This window comes from Dermacentor silvarum, chromosome 10, assembly GCF_013339745.2.
Source record: "Dermacentor silvarum isolate Dsil-2018 chromosome 10, BIME_Dsil_1.4, whole genome shotgun sequence".
NCBI lineage: Eukaryota > Metazoa > Arthropoda > Arachnida > Ixodida > Ixodidae > Dermacentor > Dermacentor silvarum.
Genome location: NC_051163.1, coordinates 4145255 through 4158181, shown reverse-complemented (window position 1 = coordinate 4158181; position 12927 = coordinate 4145255). Strand labels below are relative to the sequence as shown.

The 12927-nt window shown below is 45.7% G+C and overlaps 1 protein-coding gene across 18 annotated transcripts in view; it reads left to right on the top strand.

Annotated features, from left to right (window-relative positions):
* LOC119466381 (serine/threonine-protein kinase WNK1-like) overlaps window positions 1-12927 on the top strand; it is a 420835-nt gene that overhangs the window by 66150 nt on the left and 341758 nt on the right. The window lies entirely within an intron of this gene.

Below are 12927 nucleotides of genomic sequence, written 5' to 3'. Positions count from 1 at the left end.
TCTTTAGTCTTTGATTAGCACAGTGTGTAATAATACACAGCTCATGTGAAATGTGTGCATGGCATGCTTTGCAATGCTTGGACATGGTCATGCGTGGTGTGGAGTTTAGGGTCGTAGCGTTGTTCAGACAGTGGCCTGTTCGACCAATGTAACAAGAATCGAACTTTCCCAACAAAATTAATGCACCAGAAAACAAACAAGCAGCGGGAGTGTTTTCTGGCTTTGCTAAGATACATGCAACGAGGCTGATGCCACAGCATGTGAAGTGACCAGAAAACGTAAAGGCAATGGACCAACTAGCTGTTCGTCAGCAGAAGCGTAAGCACTTGGGCTGGTTGGTTCATGACTTGAGCAGAAACAGCGCAATATAAAAGGACGTGAGAAAGGGACAGACAACAGGTATACAATGGAAAAACTAGCTGTTCAACACCAGAAGCAGAAGCATTTGGGCTGGCTGGTTCATGACGTGAGGGGGAACAGCTCAATATAACAGGACGTGAGAAAGGGACAGGCAACAAGCATGTAATGGACAAACTAGCTGTTCATGAGCAGAAGCATTTGGTCTGGTTGGTTCATGACTTGTGTGGGAACAGCTGGTTCGTGACTTGAGGGGGAACAGCGCAATATAACAGGACATGAGATAGGTACAGACAACAGATATGCAATAGACAAACAAGCTGTTCATCAGCAGAAGCAGAAGCATTTAGGCTGGTTGGTTCATGACTTGAGTGGGAACAGCGCAATGTAACAGGACGAGAGAAAGGGACAGACAACAGGTATGTAATGGACAAACTAGCTGTTCATCAGCAGAAGCAGAAGCATTTAGGCTGGTTGGTTCATGACTTGAGTGGGAACAGCGCAATGTAACAGGACGTGAGAAAGGGACAGACAACAGGTATGTAATGGACAAACTAGCTGTTCAACACCAGAAGCAGTAGTATTTAGGCTGGTTGGTTCAAGACTTGAGCAGGAACAGCGCAATATACCAGGACGTGAGAAAGGGGCAGACAACAGGTATACAATGGACAAACTAGCTGTTCATCAGCAGAAGCAGAAGCATCATGATGCCAACGCACATGATGCCACACAGTCTCAGCACGCCCACTCTTTGCACACGCGGCAGATTACCCCTGAAACAGGGCACGCAGTCTATGTGTGCGCTCAGCTGTGCTGACAGTCATGCGTAGCCATGACTGCACTATGAAAGGAGATGCACACCAACCTGCCCTTACGCACGCTTAATCACGGGAGCCCTCTCACCTCACCCCCTTTCCCCACACCGGAAGGCAGGGCTCATCAAGCCACCATCCTTCTCTGCTCACCTTCGCACCCAAAGCATACAGTGTGTGTGATGCGATAAAATCGTACCACACTTGGACTTTGTACAGAACATTACGCTGCTTCACTTCGGTGGTCGCTCTTTGTCGCATGATTTGAGAGGTGCGTTCGCAAGCAGCTGCTTGTAATTCAATCATTTGACGAACTGTGCCCGCGGAAGTTCACACCGGAAGGCAGGGCTCATCAAGCCACCATCCTTCTCTGCTCACCTTCGCACCCAAAGCATACAGTGTGTGTGATGCGATAAGATCGTACCACACTTGGACTTTGTACAGAACATTACGCTGCTTCACTTCGGTGGTCGCTCTTTGTCGCATGATTTGAGAGGTGCGTTCGCAAGCAGCTGCTTGTAATTAAATCATTTGACGAACTGTGCCCGCGGAAGTTTCTATTTATTATCTCGGTATTCCTTCGCGACGGCAGTGAAATTTCGTTAAATTGAAATCCTGTATAATCACGCTTTGTTATATTGAGGCTCTAAATACATGGTGTTCTATGGAGAAAAAGTTATGAAAAGTTAAATACTATGTTATATCGAGAATTTAATTTTAATGAAGTTCTTTATATTGAGGTTTTAACTGTACATGATTTGTTGCCCAAGTGTGTACGTAACGTGACTGTGTCTTTTATGTGTGCATGTGGGTAGGATGCCTAATGTCACTTCTGCTGAAACTTTGCTGTAGAACATATTGTCACATTTTCAATTTATTATTCCTGATGCTATGCAGCCTATGCTTATGCTGTAATCATGAATTTCCCCGCCGTGGTTGCTCAGTGGCTATTGTGTTGGGCTGCTGAGCACGAGGTCGCGGGATCGTATCCCGGCCACGGCGGCCGCATTTCGAGGGGGGTGAAATGCGAGAACACCCGTGTACTTAGATTTAGGTGCACGTTAAAGAACCCCAGGTGGCCAAAATTTCATAATCAGATCGTGGTTTTGGCACGTAAAACCCCATATTTTTTTTGTAATCATGAATTTCTACACTGTACAGAATGGTACTTGCAAATGTTAGTGCTGGCACCGTTACTGAATCTATTGTACCACCTCATACTTATTGTAGCCCCAAAGCTCTCTACAATTGAAGTTGCCAGGGGTGCTATGGACATGGAACACCTACATACAATGTGTCATTTTATGGCAGATGGCGTGCCACAGGGAGCCACCGTGTATGTAGCCCATGCTTTTCGACATCGCTATGGCCCCTTTATTGAAGCTGCAGAGCTAGGTTTCAGTGCATGATGTGGTCACGCACACAGGACTCACTCACCTTCCACTCTTCAATTCTAGCTGTTTAAACGACATGCACGCTTTCATCACATGCCGATTGTTCTCTGATCACACGCTGTGGATGTGAGCACCCCAAGCCTCCATACAGGGTGCCGTGTCAGCACCTACTCCGCTATGCATGCGTGCACCTAGCCGATTTTAGCTAGGGGAAGTGAGCCTGCGCACACAGCAAAGGAGACCCCAGGTGAAGCTCTCCAGAAAGACATTCATTAACTGGTATTAGAATGCAACGCATTGGTTAAACATGCAACCGAATTGGAACCGAATTTCTTTGCAGAATAGCCAAATGGGCATCGGTGGCCACTAATGGTGCATGGCGAGAGAGAAAACACAAACCCAGCGCCTGCCCATAGAGAAATAAGAAAGTCTTAAAGAGAGGACACTCCCCTAAAGCCCAGCGGCCAAATTGACTGTAGTGCAGTAAGCGGCTGGTATAAGACTCTGAACCCAATTTCCGGTTTTGGATTAAGCATATGCGGTTCGAATGCTGCTAGTACGTGTTATGCCTGGCTGCGATCATCGATGCTTTTATGGCGCAATATTTTTGTTCAACATGCAATTCTGGAAAACAGATGTAAGATGCCTTGTAAAATGAAGAAACATTTATTTTGCTCGAAAAGAATTCTCCTTCCTGGTATGTGCATCCAACCATTGTTTTGGCACCACGGTACACTGCAGTGGTTGTCATATGAAGCTCCAGTGGACCCCAGAAGGCATCAGTTGAAAAACGTGAATCGCAAGCTTTTGTCAGTCTGACACTTAAACCTTGTAAGGAAACAGTGTGAAGAGATGAAACTGGTGAATGGGTGAGATAATGAACAAGGGCAATTAGCTTTTACAAACATCGTATAGAGAACACTGCCACATCACATACTAGATCATACAGTCTATACAACAAAGATTCTTATGATTTCCAAGCGTTCCCCCTATTCTCTGTCCCTACCCCTTAAAAGCATGAAAACATGCACGACTTGATGCATGTTCTTTGACACAAATTTGGCTCTGGCGTCCGCAATGGGACGCCGCGTACACAGGAGAAGACATCGAGAAACATAAATAAGCCAGACTGCCATTTGCTAGACACTAACCTACAATGCTCCTACGCATGCTCAAAACAAATGTGCGGCTTCAAAATGTGTTTTCAGTCATTCAGAACTGTGGCAGGAATTTGCGAGATGCATGCTCCTTGTTCTTGCGCACCTATGCATTATCTTTTGCCAGGCGCATGGCATTTTGCAGGTGCAACCAACACCCTCTCGTGTTAACACTCCTAGCGAACGCTTGTCCCATTTTTGACACGTTTGTTGTCACATTGACCATATTTTGCCCCATTGCCAACTATGGCCTCGAGTTCCGAAAAAAGTTCCATATTGTTGGGGTCTTCAAAAACCGTCACAAATTTGTTCCCGTACAATTTCTTCAACATGGTTAAACTTTCAAGTGCAGCCACAGTGGCCAGTGTGCCCTAAGCCCAAATTGCTTGAAACGCAGGATACCGAGGAAAAAAAAAAAGAATCCTCACCTTGTCGACATTCAAATGCATAAGGAGTTAGCGCAGGAGTGCAGTGTGTAGGAACATTAGGGACATACAAACGTGCAGAGAAACCAGAGTTTTCATGAGCTACAAGCAAGAACAAACCACTGAGGCTCGCATGTGTGAACCCGCTTTGCCTGTCTAGCTCTGCCTGATGGCGCAGAAAAAAGTTGGAATATGGGGTTATTTTTATTTATGACATACTACAGACCAAAATTTGGTTCTCGCAGGACAGGCACTTAGTATCTGAACAACAATTGCAAAAAAAATAGATAAAAAATAAACGGAAGGAAAGAAAATAAAAGTGTAAAGCAAATGTTACTAAAATACACAATTACACACATGCGCACAACACAGGAAAAGTACTTCGCTTATAAAGTTAGCCAGTATGTCATGGAAGGAGAGTTCCATTCTGATACTACGTGAGGGAAGAACGAAAATTTGTAATTGTCCTGGTAAAATAATGGGTGAATGCATTTGGTTTATCGTGACGAGTGCACCTTGTGGACAGAGGGGTTAGATATAAAGCGGGGTCTATGGATATTTCGCTATTAACCCCTTTTGGACGAGCACAGCTCGTCTTTGCCGAGCTGTCCCAAAACCGTTTTGGACGAGTGCAGCTCGTCTGCTCGAGATAATATCTCCTTTTGAGTGTTTTTTACGAGACACGCTCGTTTGCGGGCTAACTGTATCGTTTCGCTAATGGCAGCACTGGGCAGGCAATTTATGTTTTTTCAAACGCCGTTTCACATTTATTTGAGGGGAAACTCATGTTTAAAAAAATGGCATCCGGTGGAGGCGACACATGTGTTTCTGATTCGTTGTCGCGGAAAAGAAGCATTTCGCCGTCGTCTAGCTCTTTGGACGATAGTGATTCAGAAACCGAAGTTTACTTCATTTCTGGAAACAAACAATAGCGATCACTTTGAAGTTAGCAGTTCATCAGATGAATAAGACTGCTCAGAAGACACTATTGTGAGTGCACGTCATTGGCGGCGCATTGATGTGAAGGAAATTCTCACGAAGGCTCCACGGTTTCCGTTTTTGGGCGTCCCTGGTAAGGCGTTCAATAAAACATTTCCTGATGACTTGGTAAACCTTTCCGAACAGTGCTCTTGCTCTGTTTTTTATTTTTGATTACCAGCAGGTAGCTGGCCTCATTTAGCATGAGCAATAATAAACTTTAATATGCTAACTTGACTTAGTATGTGCTTGAATTTTTTTTTCAACAACGATAACTTGCTTTTTAGAAGGAAAATATTCAATATCAAATTAAAAAAAAAAAAAGTTTGGGCACAGAAATTGTCAAAATAATAAAACGGTTAAAGGGATAATGAGTGAGTGTAAAAATTTCAGGCGAAGCATCCGTCTTCGTGTTTCGAGGAAGGGAATATTATTTGTGACCATTGGTTGTGTAGGGGAATGGGAGCGATCGAACTTGCAATAGATAAAACTAGTGCTGTGCAAATAGCAAAATTTTCGGTGCGAAGGGAGTTTGAATATTGAAGCTTGGGTGCGAATCGAATGGACTATTTTTAAAATATTTTTCGAATACTTCCCCAACTTAAATTACTGAAAAAATGTACTGAAAAACATGACCAAGAAAGCAAATTTATTACACAACTAGTGTAATCCCACATATTCTTTCTTAGAAAAAAAGAACAGGCCAATACAGCTATTCAACAGAATGGATGGCTACAAGTTGAATCGCTGAATGTTGTCATGGAGGAAAGCGAGTTGCTCAACATGTCCCGGAAGTGGACATGCTCTCCTGCTAGTAACTGCACTGGACACTGAGGACAGGTGCTCGCTAGACACGCTTGTGGCTGGTATGGCCAGGTATTGCTTTGCAAGATGAACCAGCAAAGGATAAAAAGGGCAAGCTCTTGCACCTTGCTCCTTCCACTAGCGACATGGGCCTTCCTTTCGGTGCGGAGTCACGTGATGCCTTTCTGCTTGTGGCTGTGAATGCTGTTGCTAGCCTCATCATCAGCCTATATTTATGTCCACTGCAGGACGAAGGCCTCTCCCTGTGATCTCCAATTACCCCTGTCTTGTGCTGGCTTAGAAGGGTGTCAGAATTCTTTCACAAGGAGAATTGGGCTTACCCGCCGTGGTTGCTCAGTGGCTATGGTGTTGGGCTGCTGAGCACGAGGTCGCGGGATCGAATCCCGGCCACGGCGGCCGCATTTCGATGGGGGCGAAATGCGATAACACCCGTGTACTTAGATTTAGGTGCACGTTAAAGAACCCCAGGTGGTTCAAATTTCCGGAGTCCTCCACTACGGCGTGCCTCATAATCAGAACTGGTTTTGGCACGTAAAACCCCATAATTTAATTTTTGAGAATTGGGCTTGCTCGTGTCATTTAAAAGCGCTGCAATTTGATTTTTAGCCATGAAACTGTTATACAGTCAACATCCAATTTTTCGAACTCCCTAGAGACCACGAAAACGTCCGAAAAATTGGGCATTCCGAAAAAATGAATGCATGCCTTTTACTGTCCCCAAGGGCACAAATCGCCACAGGCCCGTCCAAAATAGCTCAGAAGGCCGACCAGTTATTAGGCGTATCGGTGCTCGTACTATGATAGGAAACGGTGGGTGCACGCAGGTAGGGACAGACAGCTGCTCGGAACATGAATCGAGATAAACCCTGCTGATCGAAAGATTGCCTATCGTACTGGTTAAAACGAGCCATATTTTTCTCATTAATTGTGAATTTATGTTTCTGATTCACTAAAATTCGCCAACAATGACCTTTGGCGCTCCACGCGGCAAAAACATGAAGATGCATAAGAGGTCTACCACGTGACCTTCTATTACTGTTTGTGGTTCCTGGTCTTTTTATTAGTTATAAAATTCAGTACACTTTCTTTTGTTATAAGCTTTTTCTAACTTGCAATGTGCAGATAGGCCTTCGTTTGTAGTGAGCAGAAAAGTGGCACTGTCTTCGTCTTCGTTTTCAGAGTTGGCTTGGCTCGTCTATCGAAAGAATAACGACGACAGGGGCCAGCCAGCCATGGCATAGGCCATAGAGTTACTGTAAATAATATAAGCAACTCGAGGAAAAGCTCCCCATAGTGCCCATGTATTTAAATCGGCAAGGGCACTGCCATGTTGCTACCTTATGCAAGCGCGCAGCCACAGACGACACGATGCGGTTGAGACGAGGTGCAAAATCAGCGCGATCCCGAGCCTCCGTCAGTACGGTATCGCCATCTAGTTAAGGCGCCTGCAAACTGAGCCTTTTAGGCACCGTAAATTTTACATAAACATGTTCTAAATAGCTATCCAGTCTTTCCGAAAAATATATGGAATGACCTTCAAACGTTGTCCCTGCCTACGTTTAAGTGCTTGCTTTTGCATAGTACTTTGAATATTTTAGTGCTACAATAATGAGCCATAGCAACATGGCAGCGCCTTTGCGGTTCCCGCTTTCTTTCACCCAACTTTTCCTCTAGAGGCAGTATACTAACTCTATGGCGTAAGCGTGTACTTAGGGGAAAATGCGGTACAAATATAAGAAATGCCTGTACGGCAACGCAAACTTATTGTACCAGCTTTTTATTTTCAAAAGTAGTTGAAAAGGTCATAATGTTGCATTTGCACTTACTCCTGTGAAAGCAGTACGACAGGCGGCTTTCACTGTTGGCGAGGTGGGCTATCGGCATCGCTATCATTTCTCAGCGTTGCTGGAGGAAGGACACATAGTTCTTTTAGAGCCTGCTCAGATTGAAAAATTCTGCTTGCGAAATATCGACGCGCTTTTCGAAGTAACCGCTGCAGCTGTAAGCAATACCGGGGGTGAGCTTTTCGTTGCGCCATAAAAAAAAAAAAAAAAACTAGCTCTATAAAAATTGGTTGTCAGTCTCTTTAAGGAATACGTACCGTGTCCTGGTGACAATTGCCCCTTCCCACTAAAGCCCCTATATAAAAAAAGTAGCGACACTCTCCTCCTCCACCTTCCCTCCTCCTCAATTCTCCTCTCTTTCACGCTCGCTCCTCGACCGTGGCGCCGCCTACACCGCTCGAGCGTAGCAGACGACCTTTCGCAGAGTGAATGCGCGCTTAGCAAGGCGGTGCGTTTGAGCGTTTGCGTTTGCTTTCTAGCTTCGAGTAACTTTGTGTACAGCATAGAATTTCTGTAAGGAGGGTTATATAAATTCAGTGACGGCAGGTTTTCGTTTATTCCTGTTTTGAAAACTTCTTTTAAGTACCTAAACGAGCGCCAACGCCGTACCATGACGACTCCGAATGTATCGCGTGCGCTACAATTAGGTACGTAACATTTGTCAAGTGCGTGTCGCAAGATCTTGTTGCGAATTGGTGTAAATAATAAGTTTGTGATCGAATGTCAACATCTTGGCCTCCAGCAAGCCCTCGGTAACCTAAATAATCCGCACCGTCCATACCATGTGAATTCGCGATGCATATCAGCTATGACGCAAAAAGGCTGGCAGAGGGCACAAACAACCGCTGCTCTGAAGATTCGATAGGGCATTACAAGATACAAAGCCGTCAACATGCGCGCTTGCCAATCTTCTAAGCACGCGCGAAGGCTCGCGTGCCCGCGCATGCAAGCCTGTAGGCGTACAAAACGATTAAGCGCGCCGAATACACGTCCAAATACACCAAAGTACACGTACTCGCAACTTACCTCGCATAGTCATGTGGAGGGTGTTGGTCTGAAGTTATTCCTGCCAATTCGATGAATCCACGTCTTTCTTCTTAACCCGTCGCGCTTACCGGGCGGTATGGAGAAGAGTCGCTTGCCTTTGCTAGAAGTATTTTGGCATCCAAAGGCGCAGCAAGCCATGGTTATTGAAAATGCCTTGAAGCGACGTCGCACTTGCCACAAAACTTAGTTTAACGCATTCTCAAACTTAAACAACGAGGAAGAGCAACGGTACCAACGTGCGATCCTCGCCAGTCGGTAGACGCTTATCAAGCGAAAATGGCGACGGAGCGTGATCGTAAACAAACGCAGCCAGCGTCCGGCGGCTCGGCGGTCCACGTGATGCCATTAAGCCAATACCAACGCGGCGTCGGCCTCGGACAGGGTGTGCGAGGAGGCGGCGGCATTCTTCAAAGCGTGACGCTACTTTTGTATATAGGGGCTTTACTTCCCACTAATAATGTGCTTCACCGCAATACTTCGCATATGCTTCACCGCGTAGCACTGCTGTACTGAGGCAAAGCTGACTTTTGGGAACCCGCGTTATGCAATGTGCCGTGCCTTCCGAGCTTCGAAGCCATTGGCGAGGATTACAAAGGTGGAGTCCGCGCCATTGCTAACAGCGGCAAATTGTTTTCATAAAAATCACAGCACCGAACAGCAAAAAGCTTGGTAGCGAACGTCGCAGTAGCTAGACCTAGCGTTGCCGCGGTGGTGGCTATGGCTACGGCTGCCAGCGGATCTGCGTGCAAAAGCGCCGGTTCGAGGCGGCAAGATAATCAAATTGGCGGCGGTAGTGGCTTCGATTAAAGGCCAACTTCCATGCAGCGAACTTTCATGACGAATTTCATGTGACGAAAAATCCAGCGATAAGTGCTGACGCGAATTCATCACACCACACTCCATGCAACCAAGTGCGGGCGAACGCCGCCGACCATGCAGTCGAAGCAGCCCGCGAGGAGTTGTGGCCAGACGAGATAGGCTACGAAAGCGACGTTCGCGAATGAAAGCAGAAGGCAAAAATGCGCCTAAACTAATGTTTCTACACGTAAAATAAGGCAACTGACCTGAAAAAGTGCGAATATAAGTGTTCGCTGTTAGCCAGAACCTATTTAGGTTGCAACTCATTGTTTCCCTTTTTTTTTGCGCAACACGTCTGTATTTTGCCGATACTATCCCTCGCCTGTCACCCTGTGTTAGTTTACGGCTCGCTCCGCTCGGCAACAGCTGAGTTTTTCTCTCGTCAGCTTCCGCCTTCGAGCCTGCCCTGCCATCGAAGAAACACGGAAAGGTATTAATGTGATGACGGACTTGGCAAGCGTCCGTCGAAACCATCTTCTCCAGTTGAAAAAGAAGTTGCTGCTTAAAATAAATGCAAGAAGAGAAGGAGCGATGCATCGACAGCGGCCATAGTCGTCACTGCAGCAGTTGTAGTAGTCAACCGACTTTTCCAACGAAAAAGATCTTGACAAACATGGCACGCACCACCTGACGGTCACCCCTGTTAGCGCGCCACAGTCGTCGCCACGGGGAAGATGTTTAGCCCCCTCCACGAGGTGACACACGGGTGGCACCGATTTTGACTATTGTCGTTCCGCTGCGTCGTGAGAGCTGCGCAAAGGGTATACAAAAGGCGCACGCCGAAATGGAGGGGCCCGTACGTGACTTGCGAGAAGGCTCTCTTTTGTCTCTTAAAGAAGCGAGCCACCTATATGCCGCACTTACGCGATGCTTCAGCTCGAGTTTTACTCGGATGTGCCAGTGCCAGTGATCTACACTCTGCTTACGTCAATCAAATGTCTTTCCAAAACACTACAGTCCCCAAGGCATCTTGTTGCGGGAATGCATGGGCAGAGCATCATCGGGAAGCGAAGCCTCTAACTACATAGAGTAAACAAAACAAGCAGTGACCACATATTATTCACTAGAACATTGAGGCAGAACAACAAACAAGGAGGAGAAACGGCGCTGGAAAACAAGCGTTTGAAGCAAAGGTAGGAAATAACCCTACAGTAGCCAAGCGTCAACAAACAAAACTCCCGCCTACGGGCGACCGACAGAAGCCAAACTCTGCGATGTGGTCTGATTGGTCCACGCTCTCCGCCGCGCGTGACGACTTCCGGTGGCAGCGGTTCGCTGGGCGGCAAATATCTGGAGGGAGTGGATCGACCGAGAATAGCCAGTTTTTTAATGTCGGTCGGTGGGCGGCTATCGCCGAGTGACCGCCGCCGAAAGTTTGTAGCTTTTTCGCGCCATGGAGGTTGGCCTTAATGCTGTTTCGGATTTGCGGTCATGGCAAGAAGTCTGGAGTGTCCGAAATTTCAGACGTTTTTATACATTGACTTTATGGGGTACGTGGCGCTGCCGCAAAGGCTTCCGAAATACTGGGCATGACCGAAAAATCGGCCGTCCGGGTAATTGGTCAACTGTATTTATTATCCGGAACTTCGAATACTTTGAACAGTAAAAGTTTGAATCGAATAGCGAACACTATTGGAAAAATATTAGAAAGTTCGAATATTCGCACACCCCTAGATAAAACCAGTAGCCTTTCTCTGAAGTTTCTCAATTTTTTAAATGTTAAGTTTAGTGTACAGATCCCATGTAATACTAGCATATTCGAGTTTGGGTCTAATGAAGCTAACATAACTGGCTGGTGAATTTCTGAGCTTGTGTCGTAAAAAAATAGTTTTCGGAAATCAGAAGAGCAAATATTGTTAATGTGTAAATTCCAAGAAAGGGTATTAGTGAATGTTACATCAATGTATTTGTAGTTTTCGACTTGCTTTAGTGGGGCAGAGGCCACTGTGTACTCGTATTTTAGTAGGTTTTTCTTATGTGTTATGTGAAGACAGAGTGTTTTATCTTTGTTCAAAGCCATGTGCCACTCATCACACCATTTTTGTATGTTCTGTAAGCTTAAATCGAGTTCAGTTTGGTAAGCACGAAGATATTTTATGAAATAAGACCGAGCCATCTGCAAAAAAGTTAATTTGTGTACCAGGTGTGACAATGCTAACAATATCATTAATGTACAGTAGAAACAGCAATGACCCCAGGATGCTGCCCTGGGGTACACCGGATGTAACGGGGAGACAGCCAGAGTTGTTACCATCCGTTGAAATAAACTGCAAGCGACAGGAAAGATAATTTGCTATCTATGCAACTATAATATTGGGTAAATTAATATTTCTGAGCTTTTGAATAAGTTTACAATGAACTACTTGATCGAGTGCTTTACTAAAATCTAGAAAAGGGAGTCAATTTGACCTTTTGAATTTATTCACAAATATTGAACTTTAATATGTGAAGCTTTTTGGTTTTAGCGGGAAGGTAATAAAAAATTCATGAGCCATTCTATTCAGTGAAAGTGCATGACGAGTAGAGCTGTTTAGCGCACGACACAGAGGTGAGCAAGAATTTTGAACAAAGGTACGAACATATTTATTGTCCTGATCAGTGGTCATCGTGACGATAAGTATGCACACACATTCGCGTATCACCTCTGTTATTAAATCTGTCTGTCACGTAAGACGGACATACCCCCTTAAGCAATGGCTTATACCCACGTCAATGCGGCCGCCCCATTACGACGACAGCAGAGAAGTGAAATTCTATGCTGGAATGATGAGCGGCAACGGGGCCAGCTATGGAAGAAGACGACGACAACGAATGCGTGAGCAGTGGCATGAGCGCATTCGCGCGGTTGCGCCGAGGGGTGCCAACCCTTTTTTCTTGGTCACCTTATCAGGCACACACTACGTCACGCACTACGTTATACATTCACAGAGACACATTGTTTTAGACACAAGTGGCCGTTATACCGAGCTCCAACGGTAGTGGCGATATGCATTTGCTTTTGTTGTTGGCTGTTTCACTCTCACTTTTTAGGGGAGAGTTTTGTAGGAGAGCCTGTAGTCTCCTGCGGTGCAGGGTTGTAGGCCTACGTCACAACAGGGAGAATGAGGTTTCAGTTGGTTTGGTCAGAAGCAACATATTTGGAGAGCATGTCGCCAGGTGTCCGTTTGAAGCTCTCCGTCAAGCCATTAGTTTGGGGTTGGTAGGTGGCAGTGGTGGTGCAATGGATGATG